This window comes from Schistocerca cancellata, chromosome 6, assembly GCF_023864275.1.
Source record: "Schistocerca cancellata isolate TAMUIC-IGC-003103 chromosome 6, iqSchCanc2.1, whole genome shotgun sequence".
Classification (NCBI taxonomy): Eukaryota; Metazoa; Arthropoda; class Insecta; order Orthoptera; family Acrididae; genus Schistocerca; species Schistocerca cancellata.
Genome location: NC_064631.1, coordinates 466549985 through 466574534, shown reverse-complemented (window position 1 = coordinate 466574534; position 24550 = coordinate 466549985).

Here is a 24550-nt window from a genome sequence, read left to right as displayed (position 1 = left end):
TAAGTTCACATAATTTGCCGTCAAATGTTCAGTTTGGTTTTAGAAATTGTTTAACAACTGGAAATGCTATATTCTCTTTTCTCTGTGAGGTTTTGGACGGATTAAATAAAAGGTTGCGAACGCTAGGTGTTTTCTTTGATTTAACGAAGGCTTTTGACTGTGTTGACCACAAAATATTACTGCAGAAGTTGGACCATTATGGAGTAAGGGGAGTAGCTTACAATTGGTTCGCCTCTTACCTTAAGAACAGAAAGCAGAAGGCGATTCTCCGCAATATTGAGAGTGGTAGTGATGTTCAGTCCCAATGGGGCACTGTTAAGTGGGGAGTTCCCCAATGGTCGGTGCTGGGGCCACTGCTGTTTCTTATTTATATAAATGATATGCCTTCTAGTATTACAGGTGATTCGAAAATATTTCTGTTTGCTGATGACACCAGCTTGATAGTGAAGGATCTTGTGTGTAATATTGAAACAGTATCAAATAACGTAGTTCATGAAATAAGTTCGTGGCTTGTGAAAATAATTTGATGATAAATCACAGTAAGACTCAGTTTTTACAGTTTCTAACACACAATTCAACAAGAACCGATATTTTGATCAGACTGAATGGGCATATTATAAGCGAGACGGAATAGTTCAAGTTCCTAGGAGTTCGGATAGATAGTAAGCTGTTGTGGAAAGCCCATGCTCAGGATCTTGTTCAGAAACTAAATGCTGCTTTATTTACCATTAGAATAGTATCTGAAATAAGTGACACTTCAACACGGAAAGTAGTCTACTTCGCATATTTCCATACGCTTATGTCGTATGGTATTATTTTTTGGGGTAATTCCTCTGATTCAAAAAGGGTATTTTTGGCTCAAAAACGGGCTGTTCGAGCTATATGTGGTGTAAGTTCGAGAACCTCTTGTTGACCCCTATTCAATAGTCTGGGAATTCTGACATTGCCCTCACAGTACATATTTTCTTTAATGTCGTTTGTTGTTAGCAATATTAGCCTATTCCCAAGAGTTTGCAGCTTTCACTCGGTTAATACTAGGCAGAAATCCAATCTGTATGTGGAATGCACTTCCTTGACTCTTGTGCAGAAAGGAGTGAAGTATTCTGCTGCATCCATTTTCAATAAGCTACCACAAGAACTCAAAAATCTTAGCAGTACCCCAAACACTTTTAAGTCTAAACTGAAGAGTTTCCTCATTGCTCACTCCTTCTATTCTGTGGAGGAGCTCCTGGAAGAGCTAAAAAATTAAGCAAATTCCAGTGTTACATTGTTGATTTTCTTTATTTACATTTACGACTTGTCACCTGAATATGTTTTTTTTTATATTTCATTTTATCTGTTTCTAATATCGTGTTATAATTTCATGTATTGACTCGTTCCATGACCATGGAGACTTCTCCTTAGTTTGGTCCCACGGAACAATAAATAAATAAATAAATCTAGACGTGGACAGGGATCCCATATCACTCCAACTGCACATGTCCCACACCATTAAAAGGTCTCCACCAGCTTGAACAGTCCGCTGCTCACATGCACGGACCAAGGATACTTGAGTTTGTCTGCATACCCAACACTTTCATCCACTCGACACAATTTGAAGCGAGAGTAGTTCGACCAGATAACATGTTTCGAGTCATCAACAATCCAATGTCAGTGTTGACGGGGCCAGACGAGGCGTGAAGCTTTGTGTCGTGCAGTCATCAAGGGTAAGCGAGTGGGCCTTCGTCTCCGAACGCTCATATCGATGATGTTTCGTTGAATGGTTCGCACGCTGACACTTGTTGATGGGCCAGCAGTGAAATCTGAGAAAGGGTTGCACTTCTGTCACGTTAAACGATTCTCTTCAGTCGTCGTTGGTCCCTTTCTTACAGGATCTTTTTTCCGGTCGCAGTGATGTCGTAGATTTGATGTTTTACCGGATTACTGATATTCACGGTTTACTCGTGAAATGATTGCACCGGAAAACCCCCACTTCATCGCTACTTGGGAGATGCTGTGTCCCATCGCTCGAGCGTCGACTATAACACCACGTTCAAACTCCCTTGAAACTTGATAACCTGCCATTATAGCAGTAGCAACCGATCTAACAACTGCGCCATACATTTGTTGTCTTATATAGGCGTTGCCCACAACAGCTCCGTATTCTGCCTGTTTACATAGCTCTGTGTTTGAATACACTTGCCCATAGCAGTTTCTTTGGCGCTTCAGTGTAAAAGCAAGGGCGGCAATATTAAAAGTACAATGGGAATACCGCTGTTAAACGTAGAGCAGAGAGTGGATAGGCGTAAAAATATGCTGAAGGCCTCTATGACGGGGAGGAATTGTCTGATTATATGACAGAAAACAATCTAGACTCGATATGGAAAATATAGGAGATCCAGTATTAGAGTCAGAAGTTAGAAGAGCTTAGGAATACTTCAGGTCAAATAAGGCAGAAGGGATAGATGACATTCCATCGGAACTTCTAAAATCATTGGAGAAAGTAAAAAAAAAAAAGACTATTCTCAAAATTGTGTACAATCTATGACACTGGCGACATAACATCAGACTCTCTGCATTATATCGTTCACACGATTGCGAATACAACTATGCCATGCGGCCCTGCCTCGTGCGCATTTGAAAAATTCGGTCATCTTCTATGAGGGATCCTGTGTGTAGGTCTGACGTTCCGTGACGGCTGTGCACTTGACCTCAAGCGTGCAGTACAGCTCCCTCGGAGTGTGGAAGAGTGGGGTGGGGCGGGCGGGGAGTGGTGGAGGGGGGTGCGCGGGGGGAGGGGTGGTGGTCTTGCGTCAGTACGGAAATAATTCCTCGCGACCTCGTTGTGTCACCGAGGCAATAGTGGTGTATTTGAGTGTTCATGTGACAGACATGATATTAGTACGTTACGGGCAACGTAATGGACTTCGGTACCATTTAGTACCAGTGCTTGAAGTGTTCGGCTGGACTTTTATTGTGTGTTTATGTCAGCTATCCTAAGATTTTGTTTAGCCAAGGGAGTTACGCATTGGCAGTAAGGTACGCTGCTGAAAAGTGGAAGTGATTTTGAATTGTTCTGTGTGCTGTTATATTATTTATTGACTATTTTGAAATGTAGAAGTAGTGTGTAGCCTTGGTTCCCTTCGTTCGCTTCTACCAGCACCACATTACAAATGTTGCCTGTGGCCGGCAGCTCACATGCAACTGTCGTTGTGCTTTCCTAGGGAGAGTAAAAGTCTTGTGTGTTCCAGACCTTATTTTGTGGTGCGCGTTCGGGACTTAAGTGTAGCTCCATGGGCAGTGGTTCCTCTGTGAGCTGTGAACAAGGATTAGTTACATACACTCCTGGAAATGGAAAAAAGAACACATTGACACCGGTGTGTCAGACCCACCATACTTGCTCCGGACACTGCGAGAGGGCTGTACAAGCAATGATCACACGCACGGCACAGCGGACACACCAGGAACCGCGGTGTTGGCCGTCGAATGGCGCTAGCTGCGCAGCATTTGTGCACCGCCGCCGTCAGTGTCAGCCAGTTTGCCGTGGCATACGGAGCTCCATCGCAGTCTTTAACACTGGTAGCATGCCGCGACAGCGTGGACGTGAACCGTATGTGCAGTTGACGGACTTTGAGCGAGGGCGTATAGTGGGCATGCGGGAGGCCGGGTGGACGTACCGCCGAATTGCTCAACACTTGGGGCGTGAGGTCTCCACAGTACATCGATGTTGTCGCCAGTCGTCGGCGGAAGGTGCACGTGCCCGTCGACCTGGGACCGGACCGCAGCGACGCACGGATGCACGCCAAGACCGTAGGATCCTGCGCAGTGCCGTAGGGGACCGCACCGCCACTTCCCAGCAAATTAGGGACACTGTTGCTCCTGAGGTATCGGCGAGGACCATTCGCAACCGTCTCCATGAAGCTGGGCTACGGTCCCGCACACCGTTAGGCCGTCTTCCGCTCACGCCCCAACATCGTGCAGCCCGCCTCCAGTGGTGTCGCGACAGGGGTGAATGGAGGGACGAATGGAGACGTGTCGTCTTCAGCGATGAGAGTCGCTTCTGCCTTGGTGCCAATGATGGTCGTATGCGTGTTTGGCGCCGTGCAGGTGAGCGCCACAATCAGGACTGCATACGACCGAGGCACACAGGGCCAACACCCGGCATCATGGTGTGGGGAGCGATCTCCTACACTGGCCGTACACCACTGGTGATCGTCGAGGGGACACTGAATAGTGCACGGTACATCCAAACCGTCATCGAACCCATCGTTCTACCATTCCTAGACCGGCAAGGGAACTTCTGTTCCAACAGGACAATGCACGTCCGCATGTATCCCGTGCCACCCAACGTGCTCTAGAAGGTGTAAGTCAACTACCCTGGCCAGCAAGATCTCCGGATCTGTCCCCCATTGAGCATGTTTGGGACTGGATGAAGCGTTGTCTCACGCGGTCTGCACGTCCAGCACGAACGCTGGTGCAACTGAGGCGCCAGGTGGAAATGGCATGGCAAGCCGTTCCACAGGACTACATCCAGCATCTCTACGATCGTCTCCATGGGAGAATAGCAGCCTGCATTGCTGCGAAAGGTGGATATACACTGTACTAGTGCCGACATTGTGCATGCTCTGTTGCCTGTGTCTATGTGCCTGTGGTTCTGTCAGTGTGATCATGTGATGTATCTGACCCCAGGAATGTGTCAATAAAGTTTCCCCTTCCTGGGACAATGAATTCACGGTGTTCTTATTTCAATTTCCAGGAGTGTATGACGGATGATCGATGGTAGTCCAACAGTTACAATTCTTCCTGCGGTCGACTCCCACAACCTTCTTATTTAATTTTTAACAAAGAAATTCACGAAATAGCCGTGAAAATTGAGAAGTTATTTTGTTTTATTTTCGCTACCAGTTTTAGCAGTTTAATATACCTTCACAAGAGATAAACGGAGACCTACAATATGTTGTCAGAGCCGGTCTGTAATGTCACTGGCTCCTGTGTCCTCTTTTGTTGTGATGGCACATTCGTCAATCTGTTTTAACTCCACTGCGAGTGGTCACACTGTGATGTGTGACCGGTAATCAGACAGACATGTGTCATTTGTGTCTGTTAATCAAGCACGTGAATCTGGCTGTCTGTTGTGTTGCATTTACTTACTTTAAGACCGTGTGGCTCCTGTTTTAAATCTGGTTGGTTCAGTGTCTTAGTGATAAGACAGGAGTGGTGTTTCCTTGCGAGGAAACCATCTACGCTTCACCGAGAGTATCGCGTGTGTGTACTACGCAAAAAATTGAGACTGGAAGTACCACTATTCGCTAGGCATCCCCTTAGACTCGCGATCTGTGAACATGTTGCTGTAGAGAGCTGTGTCTGACACAGTACTGTATTTGTTAGGTCGGATTTTAGCTTGCTATGATCTCAGTGATTAAGGGTGTCGCTGTCGTGTTTCCTTGTATTGCTTTCGTGTGTTCAGTTTGTAAATTGGGAATGACTTCTCTCATTGGCAAGTGGTCTCAGAATTGTTGTTGTGGATTTCGACTACTTTTAAAAATGTGAAGGACTTGTTGCTCGTTGTACGAACATGTTTCCTGCTAGTCATGTTATTTGTTATGGGCGTCTTTTGTTGTACTACGGAACGATGAACATATGTTAGTTGTCGCCTTCGTTCTCGTCTCTCAGGGGCTGCCCTTACATTTCCTTCCTGAAGTACTACACCAAGAATTATATTCACTTGATGGTGCTTGAGTAGCCTAATGCGCACTTTATTATTATAGTGCTTTTAAGTTATGGCTACGGCCTGTTTGCTTTTAAAGGGGTTAGGGCTCCACCTTGAACTGAAGTCTAGTTTAAGTTGCGAAAAGTGTCTGTAAGATCGTACATGGTTTCTTATAAAGGTATATTGACATAGCCGTAAATGGCGCCAAGCTAACTGAACCATTAATTGTGGCTTCACAAGTTTTAGTAAGCTCGGGTGTGGCTTAATGTGGCCGCTTTTACTTGTTATATGTACTGCTTTGGATTACTGACGGGACTTGTAGAGAAACATTAGCCATGATACTCTTTAACGACGAATGCTCGTTTTTGTCCATTCTGTGTGATGTTTTTTGTTTTTTTATTTGCAAAATTAGTATCACCTAATTTTCATTAATGCATTACCAGTTAACTTTAATGATAATGGATAACGCAATGCTCAATAAGAAATATGAGGTCATAATTTCTCCGGGATTTCCGATTACATTTTATGAAAATGAATTTTTAATGTCATCAAACAGTGGTGATGTGCCTTAGTCAGTGATTCAGTTCTGTGTTACAGAGCAAGATAGTTCTGCTTCCTCTTCGGCTTTCTATTTTGGCAGCTGATGGGGATGCGTGCCATCGTTGTCACCCTTGATGCATCAGTACTGGTAGCACAGATCCTTGATTCCTGCGCCTGGCTCAGTGAAGGGACATCGGGCGTATGGATGCACAGTGATGCCAGCAAAATGTTATACGCTTTAGAACAATAAAAAGAAAACAAACAATAAGGAAAAATAAATTTTACAAGAAAATTTTGTGTCAGCCCTGAACACTCTCAGCTCTCCACTCCCCCTTTCCCACGATCTCTGCACGTTTCAGTAGCAAGAGCATATAAGTGTGAGAACTACTGCACATTTAGCTTAACAGCTCAGGCATCCATCCTGCAGGCAAGAATGCTGTACTGAAGAATGGGAACGAAAATTGAGCACCTGATATATGATGATCATTTTGGCTATAGGAAAGGCAAGGGAAGAAGAGAGGCAATCCTGACGTTGTGCTCGATAATGGAAGAAAGACAAGAAAAATCAAGATCATTGGACTTGTCGAACAAGAAGAAGCGTTCGACATTGTAAAATGTGCAACATATTCGCTATTATGAGAAAAATGAGGATAAGATATTGGAAAAGACTGGCAATATACAATACGTACAAGAAGAAAGAGGGAACAATAAGACTGGAAGACTAAGAACACAGTGCTTGGATAAGTAAGAGTAGAGGCTGGGGTGTAATCTTCCGTCCCTACTGTACAACCTACAGCTCGAAGAAGTAGTGACAGATATAAAAGGTAGTTTCAATAATGGGATGAAAATACAGGGCGAGAATATATTAATTATAAAATTCGCTGATGACGTTGCTATCCTCATGTACATGAATAAGAATTACATGATCTGTCCAAAGTTATGAGAAGTAGTAGAAACGAGAATAGGGAGAGGTTTAATATCAAAGCTGATGATCACTAAATAGCAAAAATTAAGGAATTCTGCCTCCTTGCAATAAAGAATGACATAAAAATCAGACTAGCGCAGGCGTAGAAGACATTTATGGCCAAAAGAAGATTACTAGTATCAAACACAGGCTTAAATTTGAGGATTAAATTTCTGAGAATGTGTGTATGGCGCACAGCATTGTTTGGAAGTGAATCATGAGCTGTAGAATATCGTGACGGCAGAAAACAGAGGCGTCTGAGATGTTGTACTACGAAACAACGTTGAAAATTAGATGGACTGACAAGATAACGAATGAGGAGGTTCTCCACAGAATCGGTGAAGAAAGGAACATACTGAAATATGGGTAGGGAGATACGACACGTGTAAACCACGAAGGAATTAATTCCTTGGTAGAGGGTAAAATCGCTAAGGACATACAGAGATTGGAGTGTATTCTACAAACAACTGATAACATAATATGGAAATGCAAGTCTGAAACGAAGTATTGTCAACAGCGAATATTATAACTGATATCCTTTCAACCAGATATTTATCTAATTTCCGAACTTCTTCTTCATTCGCTTCATTGTTTGTTAGATAGACATGCTGCTATAGGTTCTTTTTAATTCAAGAACTGATCTCTTGCTCTTTCACTCTTAATGTTCCTTTTGGTCCCTACACATACATAGAATGACGTCTCTACCCCTATATACACTAATGGCTATTAAAATTGCTATACCACGAAGATGACGTGCTACAGACGCGAAATTTAACCGACAGGAAGACGATGCTGTGATATGCAAATGATTAGCTTTTCAGAGCATTCACACAAGGTTGGCGCCGGTGGCGACACCTACAACGTGCTGACATGAGGAAAGTTTCCAATTGATTTCTCATACACAAACAGCAGTTGACCGGCGTTGCCTGATGAAACGTTGTTGTGATGCCTCGTGTCAGGAGGAGAAATGCGTACCATCACGTTTCCGACTTTGATAAAGGTCGGATTGTAGCCTATCGCGATTGCGGTTTATCGTATCGCTATACTGCTGCTCGCGTTGGTCGAGATCCAATGACTATTAGCAGAACATGGAATCGATGGGTGCAGGAGAGTAATACGGAACGCAGTGCTGGATCCCAACGGCCTCGATCACTAGCAGTCGAGATGACAGGCATCTTATCCGCATGGCTATAACGGATCGTGCAGCCACGTCTCGATCCCTGAGTCAACAGATGGGGACGATTGCATGACAACAATCATCTGCGCGAGCAGTTCAACGACATTTGCAGCAGCATGGACTATCAGCTCGGAGACCATGGTTGCGGTTACCCTTGACGCTGCATCACAGACAAGAGTGCCTGTGATGGCGTACTCAACGAAGAAGCTGGGTACACGAATGGCAAAACGTCATTTTTTCGGATGATTCCAGGTTATGTTTACAGCATCATGATGGTCACATCCGTGTTTGGCGACATCGCGGTGAACGCACATTGGAAGCGTGTATTCATAATCGCCATACTGGCGTATCACCCGGCGTGATGGTATGGGGTGCCATTGATTACACGTCTCGGTCACCTCTTGTTCGTATTGACGGCACTTTGAACAATGGACGTTTCATTTCATATGTGTTACGACTCGTGGCTCTACCCTTCATGCGATCCCTGCGAAATCCTACATTTCAGCAGGATAATGCACGTCCGCATGTTGCAGGTCCTGTACGGGCCTTTTTGGATACAGGAAAAGTTGGACTGCTGCCCCGGCCAGCACATTCTCCAGGTCTGTCACCAATTGAAAACGTCTGGTCAATGGTGGCCGAGCAACTGTCTCGTCACAATACGCCAGTCACTACTCTTGATGAACTGTGGTATCGTGTTGAAGCTGCATGGGCAGCTGTACCTGTACACGCCATCCAAGCTGTGTTTGAATCAATGCCCAGGCGTATCAAGGCCATTATTACGGTCAGAGGTGTATGGTCTGGGTACTGATTTCTCTGGATCATTGCCCCAAATTGCGTGAAAATGAAAACACATGTCAGTTCTAGTATAATATATTTGTCCAATGAACACCCGTGTATCATCTGCATTTCTTCTTGGTGTAGCAATTTTGATGGCCAGTAGTGTATCTTTATGAGTATTTCATACGGCTTGTGCGTCAATACATCTTTTTGAAGTTATTTAGGAATATGAAACTTCCTGACAGATTAAAACTGTGAGCCTTACCGAGATTCGAACTCGAGACCTTCTCCTTTCGCGGGCAAGTGCTCTACCAACTGAGCTACCCAAGCACGACTCACGCCCCGTCCTCACAGCTTTACTTCTGCCAGTACCTCGTCTTCTTCCTTCCAAACTTTACAGAAGCTCTCCTGCGAAACTTGCAGAACTAGCACACCTGAAAGAAAGGATATTTCGGAACATGGCTTAGCCACAGCCTAGGGGATGTTTCCAGAATGAGATTTTCACCCTGCAGCGGAGTGTGCGCTGATATGAAACTTCCTGTCAGATTAAAACTGTGTGCCGGACGGAGACTCGCTTTTCTACTTTTCTACTTTAGGAAGAGCTCTCAACAAATTGAAAGGTTAAGGTGGTGTAGTCAAACCGTCAGGACACAAATTACTGACAAAAAGACAATTATACCGAGTCTTAACACCTATGGTGTCAGCAACCAACATCACATCAGTGGTTTGAATGTTCTAACACATAAGAGATAATTTCCCTGAAGCCAGACAGCCGTGCTCTGAACTTTCACCAAGAGGCGACTAAAGTGGTACTAGACGCCGCAGGCCACATATACCAATTTTATACGGCAAAATTCGTGATTAAAGTAGACCCGGCGGTATACCAGAGCCGAATTCAGCTCAGGGCAGACCAGTGTTAGTTTCTTGGTCCTTTTGCCGATTCCACAAGGATTCCATCAATCAGGATTCTCAGAGCTGCCTCCACAACATTGCTGCCGTTCACTTCTGACTTCATGACTCCAGCAGCTACCAACTACAGACTTAAAGTGTTTGTGGCCTTATCACCGAAGAACACAGAGTGTCTGTCATTGTGGCAAACTTGTGGACTTGTAAATTTACTCCCGTGTAACTTTCAAATGCCTACATAGGGATAGTTTTTCTCCCTATGGGACTCAAAATTTGTGTTTTATATCTGGACATCCTACAGGACTGCGATTTTTATAAAACTTAGTCACAATCTAACTGGGCTTCAAAAAAATGTTCAAATGTGTGTGAAATCTTATGGGACTTAACTGCTAAGGTCATCAGTCCCTACGCTTACACACTACTTAACCTAAATTATCCTAAGGACAAACACACACACTCAAGCCCGAGGGAGGACTCGAACCTCCGCCGGGACCAAACTGGGCTTCAGCCACGAAACGTTTTATTGCCCTATTTCAAGAAATGACGTATATTATATTTTGTTTCAATTCACGTCAGATTAGAGGTGCTATTAATCTTCGATAAATTAACTTCAATCATTGCTACCTGGATATTGGTTCAAATGGTTCAAATGGCTCTGAGCACTATGAGACTTAACATCTATGGTCATCAGTCCCCTAGAACTTAGAACTACTTAAACCTAACTAACCTAAGGACAGCACACAACACCCAGTCATCACGAGGCAGAGAAAATCCCTGACCCCGCCGGGAACCTGGATATTTCTTGTGTCTCTGTCAGAGGACATATTAGTTGTTGTGGAGATCTGCCCAGGTGTTGATACTACTCTAGCAGGTACAAGACATCCAAAAATTCCTGATCGAACATCTGGCGGCCTTCTCCATGTCGCCTCTGGAAATTTGCCAGGAAGGACGTACCACGGGCAAACTACGTTGCACACATAGAGCAGCATTTCCTCACTCATGTCAATTCCCTGTTGGTGACCAGTGGCGCGCCTTCTTTTTAGCACACGTAGGCCCTGAAATTCATCACCGATTACAGCAGTTAAATGAAAGAGTGGGGCCAATTGTTTCGGAGCCTATGTCCTTCCCGATGACAAGCTGGAGGTCTGTTTACCTGAATACTTTGAAGTCATGTAACAATGGTGTCAGCCTACCTCAAGTTTTCTAGCTGTCATGAGCTCCAAAGACAGACGTACAGAGAATAGATTGCCCACCTACAGGATTAATCTGGTGACTGCCGTTTTTAGCACAGTAACTCCGAGTTCAAGCAATCATATGCTGCTTCCTTGGTTAGAGATTTTAGTGCATGTTCCATTTGACAGTCCTGGAACTGATCTCTTGAAAGTCAAGAAGCCATCTATAGAAACTTATTTACCCCACACCAGGTCCCTGACGAAGTTCAGGCAAAGACATGGCAGCCCGGCGACATCTATAACAGCTTCCATCCTGCCGTCAGTATTTTATCAGATGTCAACGATACCAATGCCGTTTCTAGAGAGCAAAGTGTACTTCTTGCGGGAAATCTGGACATGGGATCAATGAGCTTTGAAGATGTCAGTGGAGTGCACCTGCATGGGCTCCTTAGACTTGGAGGCAGACAACATGGATGAACTGTACCCAGACATAGCATATATTCAGTCAGTGTCTCATTAAATGTCAATATCAATAACACATGTATCTGCTTGCAGCTAGATATGGGGACCACTGCGACCATTATCGTTTGGCAGTCATATTATATTATGTATCCCCTCGCCCCCAATACCGGTGCAAAGTTATAGCAATGAATTTATAAAAAATTAATGGGCAATTCAGGGCCCAAATACAGTATCGGTCTCACAACAGGATTGTCAGGATTTTGGTAGGAGATGCCCTGAGAGATCTCTTAGGCACGGAAGATTTTAATGCACATGGGTTAGAAATTCGTGACTCCATCCTTCCTTTTGCACTCAACGATAAGATTCAGAGGGAATTACGGCTCCTGCAAGACGAAGGCTTCCTCATTCCAGTCCCCAACAGCCAATGGGCCACATCCATTCTCATCATGCCTTACGGATTTGTGTAGAATTCAAGACGGCTATCGAAGTCCAATCAGTCATTGATATGTACCCATTACCGAAGGTAGATGACATCATGACCCACCTAGCAGGCAGAAAAGAGTTCACAAAATTTTACCTGAGGGATGCATACGTCCATCTGCCTTTGGATTAAGAATTCCGACTTATAATCGTCACCAACACTACTCTCAGGTCGCTCCAGAACAACAGACCCCAGTTGTCTTTCAATAGCATATGGAGAATCTCACTCGCAATGTACTGGGGACAGCAAAATACTTAGCTGACATTCTCATCACAGACAAAGATGCCCGGGTCTTGGTCAACAGCACTTCTGCACTGTTAATGGTCCTCTAAAGGCCCATCTAAAATATAATTAGCACAAGTTTAGTTTCTTTGTTCGTTAACGCGAATACGTCAGACATGTTTTCAGTGGTTCCAGTATCTGTCACACCTTACTACATCCAAGCAATATGAAAACACCTGGCGCCTACCAATATTAGCCGGTTGAAAGCACAGTTGGGCCACTTAAATTCCTGCCAAACGTTTATTCACCATGTGGCCACCATTGCCAAACCCTACAGCATCTTTTACAGGAAAATATCTATTGGAGTTGGACCCTGGCACATGACAAAGTTTTCACAAACTTAAAAACAGGCTCTTCCTCACCTCTTGAGCCTCACAGCATACGACCCACTGAACCTCTTATCCTCGCAACGGATCCTGTCCCATGGAGTTGATGGGGTGGAACATCCAAACCATTTAGTGGCCAAAACCCCTACCGCTGCTCAGCAAGCTTATAACCGAACTTAGAAAGAACCATGAGCTATCATTTTTGGCCTTAATTCCGTAACTGTGTTTGTCGTAGGCTTTCACATCATTCACTGAGGCTTTCACATTATTCACCAAACACAAGCATTTGCTTCCTCTTTTCAATGATTCAGCCAACATTCCTATTTCAAAAAGTTACTTAGCTTTAGTTTCAGTCCACATTGGAGTAGATCAGATCAGGCAGAACCAACGCCTAGTTCATGAACAGTCCCAAAATAACAACTGTAGGAAAGATTACTCCACAATGGCATACGAATTCAGTCTTCTAAAGGAATTTTCTCTCCTGCATTAGCTGATCTTCTATTCTCTAATAAACACTTTAACTCAATACTTAGCAATTAGATAGCTTTGTTCCCGTAAGGAATACCTATTGTTAAACCAATAAAACAAGTTACAGCTGACTTCAAATAAAGATTTAGCAATTAGATAGCTTTGTTCCCGTAAGGAATACCTATTGTTAAACCAATAAAACAAGCTATAGCTCACTTCAAATAAAAAGAAGAAATTATAAAATTCAGGAATGTAGGGAAATATAAATAACAAAAGCCTCAGTTAATTACACCACAATGAAGATCATTACGCTTGCAGCCAGTTGTAATACAAACAGTAGCGTAGGGAAAAGATAAACGTAATAGTGTTCCTAAAAAGAGCTTTTCAGAGCCGTAGCAAGTATGGGCACAACATGTACAGTGGCACTTTAAAAAATTTAAAAATATCAAGTGTCATGTAATATTTTGTGTAATATAATATCTTGTATAAACACCTTTTATTAACCCGACACGTTCCATCATTACGAAGTGTCATATTCATGATCTATGGAACAAGTACTAATCTAATCTAATCATGATTTGCACTATAGCCACACAAAATAAAAATATTACTGTTGATGGCGTAATAACTTACAATTATGGATAATCCATATATTAAATGATAACAGTGATACCGTTATGTGCATTTTCTACTTGACCAACATACACAAAACATTAAAACACGTTAGTGTAACTGCCGAAGTGGAACGCACATAACATGGTCAACGTCTTAAAATGAAATAGAATGCGTATCAACGATCTTGGAGAACTTTTGGGCCAACAGAGTTAGGAACAAAAGAAAAAAACCTGCCCATGCCATTACAATACAAATAAACATTATCTAAGAGTTTTACACAAAATATCTCGTACGACAACAAATATATCAGTAACATATGAAGCTATAAAAAATGCGGGATAAAGCAATGTGTAAAACTTTTTCCTTATGTCCGTGGGAAGTAAAAATGGTTCAAATGGGTCTGAGCACTATGGGACTTAACATCTGTGGTCATCAGTCCCCTAGAACTTAGAACTACTTACATCACACTTACATCACACACATCCATGCCCGAGGCAGGATTCGAACCTGCGACCGTAGCGGTCACGCGGTTCCAGACTGAAGCGCCTAGAACCGCACGGCCACACCGGCCGGCGGGAAGTAAAAGCCAGTCGAATGGAAATACAGGATACCGTACAACAAAATGCGCTCATGGTTGAGACACAAATCTATTATTATACGTATACAGACACGAATGTGAGATATTTTTCTAGTCGATTCCTTCTCAAACTTCTAGCATCTTGATGAGAGCGGTACATGTAATACTCCCACAACTGACGTGACCAATTCATGTGAATGCTGCACTGCTATCGACCGAATTACGAGCTTTATTACTGGATCACATACAACAGATTAAAAATTAGATATTTAAACAACGCACTAAAACCGTAATGGTCTCGATATTTCTAAAACATAAAACATGCCGTAAGGTAACATCATAGTCTATTTCTGGAAGGAAGATCCTCTCCAAACACAAGAAAAGGTACCATTTCCACTTTATTTTTATTTTGTGTACTACGACGTTTCGGTTGTTTCGCCATTCACTGCTACCTGCATATATTATTAGAAAGTATCATATTAGAGATTACAGCCTGTGCATAACGCTGAAATAATTGGCGTCTTTAAAAAAAATTAAGGAAATTACAGCAACTCTAAACTCATACCTAAAAAAGAAGAAAAATATTGCGGCGCAGGATTTGGGTGGGAGTAGAGTTTAGCTGGTGATTGTGCTAGGGTGGGATTTTAAATGACCTTCGTTTTATTTAACAACAATTTAAAATAGCAGAGTGCGTACAAATACAGCGAACTCTCGCATTCAGTCTCTTGAAATAACTAATTTCTTATAACAAATTACATATGAAACATCAATAAAATAATCTTATTTCCAAGTACAGAAGAGTGATATACAGTAAAACGTATCCTAAGAGGCTGGCATACATTATCTAGATAAAAAAAGACTATTTCTACCCACATGCGACTGTACAAGAGGGCATCTAAATAAAATGGCAAAAAGCAGAATGGCTAATTAGAATGACGTACTGTCAACACCTCGACCACACCCCAGATAGATAACAGATAGAACAATATAGTATACACAGATATACAACCTACTTTAGTACCTACAACGAAAGTGCACAGACAAGCCAAAAATACAATGACATACCGCTAACATACAATTATCTGACACAGGCCCGTCCCCATATTTTCAAATTAAAATAATGATACACTCAGATAGCACCATGGCCATGTCGTGCAAATACGCTAAAATGAAGTTATGGCATAATGAAATTCCTTACAGCCTCGCAGCGCTTCTTCGCAACTGTTAATTATTCCAGACCGACTTCATTATTCCCATTGCACACTACCACACTGTATTTTGATCAGTTGAAACTCAGGCAACTACTGCTACAGTCTACCAACCGAAATTATGAGACACAAAAGCACACATTACTTCGCGCTTTGTTCTGTATTGCCGTAACCTGAACTGCTCACCATCTTTACTCCTTGTCTACGAGCTACCGTCACCTTCTGGCCGCCAAAAGAAGGACATCATCTACTACCAAAGCTCGACGATTTCCTTATTACAGGCACCCATGCTCTTTGGTGAACCTTATAGTCTACTACTGCTGCCTCCAGACTGCTCTCAGCTCCATGTCACTCAACTTTCTCAGGCTCTGTTTTCGTTAGAAGGTGTCAACAAACTCCCAACCGGACTACATCCGACGGCGATGTTTTTAGGCAAAACACGCTGAAGTAAAACAAGTCCAGGCAGCGCACCGTGCCAGGACGTGGCAGCACCCCACAACTTGTCAGCGGCTGCTCTTAAGTCAAAATCATTGCTTTTGCCCCACGCTGCAGACTCACTGCGACCCGGCACATCGTAGGGCAGCCGACCGTTATAACGTCTACTGTAAAGGCAAAGCCTGACCTCTGGCGACGCTCCACAGAATTGTCAACTGCTTCCACACTGTGGGCCCAGATGGTATGCAGAATTCAGCTCCATACTTCCAACTGCCAACCACGGCATCGCGCCAACCGAGCGAGGCCCTGTGTGACGGTCTGTGCTCTCTCGCAGCCACAGTCGTCCTTTAGCGAGACAGTAGTACCTTACCCACGCAGGCACGACCGGCTGAGCAGATGGGAAGAGAAACATGCTGCGAAATATCAGTTTCACGGCACACTGTCTGGGTCGAATACGGAGACTGGAGCTTGTGCCTGGGGCCTCATACTTCGCCTACTCTTTTATAACGTCATGTGAGATCATTTCAGGAGTAACTTTTATAAATTTTCGACTTCAAAAGTGTGTAATACGAATTATTTGCAGTGCGAACTCAAGCGTATCCTGCAGTGGCCTTTTCAGTGAACTAGGGATACTGATCACTGTGTTCAATGTATGTCCAGAATGAAATTTTTCGAAACTTTTGTATCTTATTTTCAAACCACTAGCTCAGTTCATCGAATTAATATTAGAAATAATAATAACAGTCTACATAAAGATTTGACGTTTCGTACGTTATGTGGCGAATGATTACCTTTATTCAGGAACACAGATATTCAGTAATTTGACCAGCAGAAATAAAAAATTAACTACTAATAAGTAAGGTTTAACAGGTGTAAGAAAGTTTTAATATTGACCAGTTCGTATGTTCATTGATAAAGTTCGTAGCAAAGTCGATTAATTTATGTGTTGTTAATAATTTACAATGATCGGACTGTTCCTTTAAAGTGTGAATTCTGCAGTTCTACAGTACAATAATCTGCCCAGTGTAAACAAACTCGTTAACTGATTGTTTGTTTGACGGTGCTTGGCTACAGCAGCGTAAGAATAGTGAAGTACGCTTCAGTGTCTTCTAGATTTAAATGCTTCGTGAGAAATTTGTCATAACCTCTTACAGGATAGTAGTTTAAAATATTTTGATTTGTTCCACATCCATGAGGACTACTTAACGCATATTGCTTTTTGTCTAATTATGTACTTCAAAAAATGATTCAAATGGCTCTGAGCACTATGGGACTTAACATCTGAGGTCATCAGTCCCCTAGAACTTAGAACTACTTAAACCTAAGGACATCACACACATCCATGCCCGAGGCAGGATTTGAACCTGCGACCGTAGCAAGTGCGGTTCCGGACTGAAGCGCCTAGAACTGCTCGGCCACCGCGGCCGGCAATTATGTATTATGTCTTTTTGTTTTACAACATGTTCTAGCTGCTTGAGGATTCTCCTCATTATGAATCTATGACAAAAAAAGGTATTATATAGTATATTGAAGGAAAAAAGATTGCACAGTGGTTCTGCTTGACCCAAGATTTGTAGTTAAGGGGCTTGCACCGATTGTAGTGGCGCGACAGGGGAAGCTCGATGTCCATTTCGATGTCAGCACTGTGCTTTACAGAGGCAGTCAGAAGATACAAAGGTCTCATTAGTAGCGTGTTATTGTAGAAACACTGACGGAAAAAACCGCAAAACCAAAAAGGAGTTGTACGACATAAACGAAACTTTGTAGCCGTGTGTCTACATCTTAAAGATAATGCCTACTCAGATTCTGCGCCGGTCGCATAAGAGTGGCGCTAGTAGCGCCACTAAGAGGATGCAAATCAGGCTTGCTTTAAATAAACACTGCAACGGTCGTGAGTGTTAGCTACCGTTGAGATTTGACGTGGTGATTTGATGTTAGTCAAGAATGCCTTTAAGGTGACACAAGCTCCATTATGAACACATCATTGAGTTTGAATGACATAGTCTAATAGGGCTATGAGTAGCTGGGTATCCCTTCTGCGATATTGCTGAAAGACGTGGCGCGAATGATTGCTGGCAGCGGTGGTCACGAGAACATACGGTCACAAGAAGACCGGGCTTCGGATGGGCACGTGGCACTACTGAGAGAGAAGGCCATCATCTAAATCTACATTTATACTCCGCAAGCCACCCAACGGTGTGTGGCGGAGGGCACTTTACGTGCCACTGTCATTACCTCCCTTTCCGGTTCCAATCGCGTATGGCTCGCGGGAAGAACGACTGCCGGAAAGCCTCCGTGCGCGCTCGAATCTCTCTAATTTTACATTCGTGATCTCCTCGGAAGTTATAAGTAGGGAGAAGCAATATATTCGATACCTCATCCAGAAACGCACCCTCTCGAAACCTGGACAGCAAGCTACACCGCGATGCAGAGCGCCTCTCTTGCAGAGTCTGCCGATTGAGTTTGTTAAACATCTCCGTAACGCTATCACGGTTACCAAATAACCCTGTGACGAAACGCACCGCTCTTCTTTGGATCTTCTCTATCTCCTCTGTCAACCCGACCTTGTACGGCTTATGGCTCTGCCACATCGTACTGCATCTGCAGCAGCAATTTTGAGCAACAGTTGGAACCACCGTGACACAAAGAACTGGTTCAAACCGGTTACTTCAAGGACGCTCCGAGTCGGACGCCCTGTGGCGTGCATTTTACTGACCCCCAAACCACCACCATTTGCGACTTCAGTGGTGTCAAGCGAGAGCTCATTGGCAGGCACGGTGGATGTCAGTGTTTTCCGATGAAAGCTGGTTCTGCGTCACTTTCAGTGATGACCGTCTTTGGTTAGAAATAGGCCAGATGAGGACGTATACACGAACTGTCTGCTTGCTAGACACACACGAACTACACTAGGAATTACGGCGTCGGCTGCGATTTCATATGACAACAGGAGCGCTTTCGTGGTTACCCCACGCAACCTGACTGCAAAATTATACATCAGTCTAGTGACTGGACCTATCGTAATGCTATTCATGAATGGCTTTCCAGTGAGAGTTTTCCAACAGGATAACGCTGGACCACATACTGCTGTTGTAACCCAACATGGTCTAGGCCTGCTCTCAATTATCAGATCTGTCTCAGATCGAGAAGCTATCGAACATCACCAGACAATAAGTCCAGCGTCATCCACAACCATCATTAACCGTCCCTGTATTGACCTAACAAGTGCAACGGGCTTGGAACACCACCCCACAAACAGATATCCGGAAACTGTACAACACAACGCGTACACGTTTGCATGCTTGCATTCAACATTCTGGCCGTTATAGCGGTTATTACTGAACCAGCAGCTCACATTTGCAATGGCTTATCTCGCGCTTGGATTCCTTAGAAATATTGGTTTGGAAGACGTGAAATAATACTGACCCTAGACTCATGTTAGAAGATAGATTAAGGAAAAGCAAAACTACATTTTTAGCATTTGTAGACTTAGAGAAAGCTATTGACAATGTTGACTGGAATACTTTCTTTCAAATTCTGAAGGCGGCAGGGGTAAAATATAGGGAGCGAAAGGATATTTACAATTTGTGCAGAAACCAGATGGCAGTTATAAGAGTCGAGGGGCACGAAAGGGAAGCAGTGGTTGGGAAGGAAGTGAGACAGGGTTGTAGTCTATCCCCGATGTTATTCAATCTGTATACTGAGCAAGGAGTAAACGAAACAAAAGAAAAATTCGGAAAATGTATTAAAATCCATGGAGAAGAAACAAAAACTTTGAGTTTCGCCGATGACATTGTAATTCTGTCAGAGACAGCAAAGGACTTGAAAGAGCAGTTGAACGGAATGGACAGTGTCTTGATAGGAGGATATAAGATGAACATCAACAAAAGAAAAACGAAGATAATGGAATGAAGTCGAATTAAGTGGGGTTATGCTTAAGGAATTAGACTAAGAAATGAGACACTTAAAGTAGTAAATGAGTTTTGCTATTTGGGGAGCAAAACAACTGATGATGGTCGAAGCAGAGAGGATATTAAATGTAGACTGGCAATGGCAAGGAAAGCGATTCTTAAGAAAAGTAATTTGTTAACATCGCGTATAGATTTAAGTGTCAGGAGGTCGTTTCTGAAAGTATTTGTATGGAGTGTAGCCATGTATGGAAGTGAAACATGGACGATAAATAGTTTGGACAAGAAGAGAATAGAAGCTTTTGAAATGTGGTGCTACAGAAGAATGCTGAAGATAAGGTGGGTAGATCACGTAACTAATGAGGAGGTATTGAATAGGATTGGGGAGAAGAGAAGTTTGTGGCACAACTTGACTAGAAGAACTAGAAGAAGGGATCGGTTGGTAGGACGTGTTCTGAGGCATTAAAGGATCACCAATATAGTACTGGAGGGCAGCGTGGAAGGTAAAAATCGTAGAGGGAGACCAAGAGATGAATATACTACGCAGATTGAGAAGAATTTAGGTTGCAGTAGGTACTGGGAGATGAAGAAGCTTGTACAGGATAGAGTAGCATGGAGAGCTGCATCAAACCGGTCTCTGGACTGAAGACCACAACAACAACACATCTCGCGCTTACAATAATCTGTGATCTCGCAGTGTTGGTGGCTTTAATATGTTACCTAGACATACGGATTCCCGAAATGTCATCACTACATTAATTATTTATAGATGCTGCGAAAGTTTTCCTTCAGTGTCCATGAAAAGTTAGTAGTGATTTAAGTAAATTAGCTTTAGAAAAAATTCTCTGTCCATAGAGGAGAAATTGGTCGTAGCTTTCCTAGATCTCCCCATGTTATTGAAGAGACCAACAATATATCAGGAGAAACTTGAGTATGGAGGCGACGCAGGGTGACACCGGAGCGGTCTCGTACGGACGCAGCGAGATCGCGGCCGGCCCGCGACGCCCGCTGCGATGAAGTCCTCAATATCCAATTCGCGCGCCGCAGTGATTAATGAAGTGCTGGCGCGGCTACCGCGGGCGCACCTTTCAGCACTGGCCGCTGGCTGGCTGGAGAGTAATCTCGTTACTGCGTCGCCGAGCCGAGCCGGCCCGGCCATACATCATCCGCGCTGACGCCGCGGAGCCGCTGCGGAGTGCGGCGCGAGCCCGCTGCCTGCCCGCTGCTGCCTGCCGCTCGTTAATGTCGACAGCGGCACAAAAACACCGGGGACAAGGGCTCGTTAGGCGGCCCGGCCGAGCCGCTCACCAGCTGGTTCCGCTCCACCAGCACAGACACAGCCCGTGACGTACGGCGGTGCTATTGCGAACAACTTATGTCACGGCTTAACGATATTATTGTTGCTTTCCTCGACACGTAACAGGTAGCACTAGCGTGGCAGTGATATTTTTCTTTTGGAATTTTGTTTTTGTATCCTCTACACGGAAACAATATACACCAGGTACAAGACCGTTTCTACATCTGTATACCGCTATGGAACGCTTCACATACGGAGATTGCACAAGTATACTGAAACACCGCGAGCAATGCCTGCTTGAGCATGAATACAGATTCTAACCAAAATTGTGCCATGTCCCCAGTGCGTCGGGAGTGTCAGTCGTGGCCGAAAGTAGCCGAAGTGTATCGTGTTTTCAGACGAATCATATCGAAGATTTATACCACATACAGGGAAAGCGGGAAAAATTCGTCCGCTAAGTCACAACACGAGAGCAACTTGTGATATTTCTTCTTCGTTGATCCATTATGGATCGTGGGACGACGGCTGGTATGAACTTCTTGATGCAATAATTTACCAATAGCAATAGATAACCCTAGCCTGCTATCAACGAGTTCCACTACAGCCGATACAGAGGGAGGTTAACATATGACTCGTCTATGATAATCTTTATTCATTAGCTCTGATACTACGCAAAATTAAAGTTAAAAAAATCTTAACCTTGTCTATCCTTTTACCATATCTCAGAATGATTTTAAGGTTATCTAATCGACACTAGATTTGACTCAGTAACAAATTTAGGTTTTTATTATATCAAAGTTCAATGTTACATGATCATTCCAATGTTACGTTCGGTAAGCAAGCTATTAAAACGATCTTTCACAAGTCACACTGAATAGCAATCATTATAGTAAAGAAAAAGTGATAATGACACCATAAAATATATCAACAACCGTACATTGGTCTCCTACGTTAATAAAATGGTTGCCACACTAGCAGTACTGAAAGGGTGAGCTTATTTAATGGTATATGGGTGCCACGTATACCGAGCACATTTACAACTCTGCACTACGCTGTCTGCATCAAATGCTAAGCTTTGCTGGCTAATAAAGACATGGGATAGGCTGTGCAACAAGAGAGTCGGAGTCGCTGTGCGAGTTGCAATAAAGTCTCAAATTTTACGAATGTGCGAGGTTTTCACTGATGAAAGACAAAAATTTTAACTAATGTGATATCCTAATTTGAGCTACACAGCGTGTGAACAAGGGATGACAGGATAATGGTGCGTATAAATGCTGGAAAAAAAAACAGTACAAATGTACTCTACAGTCTGTGTTTTAGGAGCTACAAACTTGTCTACTCAAGCAGCCACTATTTCTACCAGCGTGTTTGTATTTTACTTTGGGCACAGTTGGCCACCACTTTCAACTCTTTTTGACCAACTCCGCCATATATTTCAGAATACCGACATCCATGTCTGTAACAGATGAGGAAATGGGGTAGTGGCAAACAGTTTGACTTACACTCCTGGAAATGGAAAAAAGAACACATTGACACCGGTGTGTCAGACCCACCATACTTGCTCCGGACACTGCGAGAGGGCTGTACAAGCAATGATCACACGCACGGCACAGCGGACACACCAGGAACCGCGGTGTTGGCCGTCGAATGGCGCTAGCTGCGCAGCATTTGTGCACCGCCGCCGTCAGTGTCAGCCAGTTTGCCGTGGCATACGGAGCTCCATCGCAGTCTTTAACACTGGTAGCATGCCGCGACAGCGTGGACGGGAACCGTATGTGCAGTTGACGGACTTTGAGCGAGGGCGTATAGTGGGCATGCGGGAGGCCGGGTGGACGTACCGCCGAATTGCTCAACACGTGGGGCGTGAGGTCTCCACAGTACATCGATGTTGTCGCCAGTGGTCGGCGGAAGGTGCACGTGCCCGTCGACCTGGGACCGGACCGCAGCCACGCACGGATGCACGCCAAGACCGTAGGATCCTACGCAGTGCCGTAGGGGACCGCACCGCCACTTCCCAGCAAATTAGGGACACTGTTGCTCCTGGGGTATCGGCGAGGACCATTCGCAACCGTCTCCATGAAGCTGGGCTACGGTCCCGCACACCGTTAGGCCGTCTTCCGCTCACGCCCCAACATCGTGCAGCCCGCCTCCAGTGGTGTCGCGACAGGCGTGAATGGAGGGACGAATGGAGACGTGTCGTCTTCAGCGATGAGAGTCGCTTCTGCCTTGGTGCCAATGATGGTCGTATGCGTGTTTGGCGCCGTGCAGGTGAGCGCCACAATCAGGACTGCGTACGACCGAGGCACACAGGGCCAACACCCGGCATCATGGTGTGGGGAGCGATCTCCTACACTGGCCGTACACCGATGGTGATCGTCGAGGGGACACTGAATAGTGCACGGTACATCCAAACCGTCATCGAACCCATCGTTCTACCATTCCTAGACCGGCAAGGGAACTTGCTGTTCCAACAGGACAATGCACGTCCGCATGTATCCCGTGCCACCCAACGTGCTCTAGAAGGTGTAACTCAACTACCCTGGCCAGCAAGATCTCCGGATCTGTCCCTCATTGAGCATGTTTGGGACTGGATGAAGCGTCGTCTCACGCGGTCTGCACGTCCAGCACGAACGCTGGTCCAACTGAGGCGCCAGGTGGAAATGGCATGGCAAGCCGTTCCACAGGACTACATCCAGCATCTCTACGATCGTCTCCATGGGAGAATAGCAGCCTGCATTGCTGCGAAAGGTGGATATACACTGTACTAGTGCCGACATTGTGCATGCTCTGTTGCCTGTGTCTATGTGCCTGTGGTTCTGGCAGTGTGATCATGTGATGTATCTGACCCAAGGAATGTGTCAATAAAGTTTCCCCTTCCTGGGACAATGAATTCACGGTGTTCTTATTTCAATTTCCAGGAGTGTATTACCGGCCATTTTACTCACATCCAATACTAATGAAGACAAACAAGAAAATATATGTTCGTAAAAGTCAAATCCCTTAAAAAAAGTTTGCTTAATGTGCGTCCTCTATAGACCTCCGAAAGTAGGCGGGGTAGCCTGTTTCAAAACCGACCTTTCAAAATTCGATTAGACTTAGGATCATACAAATAATGCTAAGAACAAAATGGTTCAAATGGCTCTAAGAAATATGTCCCATAGACTTAGAACTACTTAAACCTAACTAACCTAAGGACATCACACACATCCATGCCCGAGGCAGGATTCGAACCTGCGACCGTAGCAGCAGCGCGGTTCCGGATTGAAGCG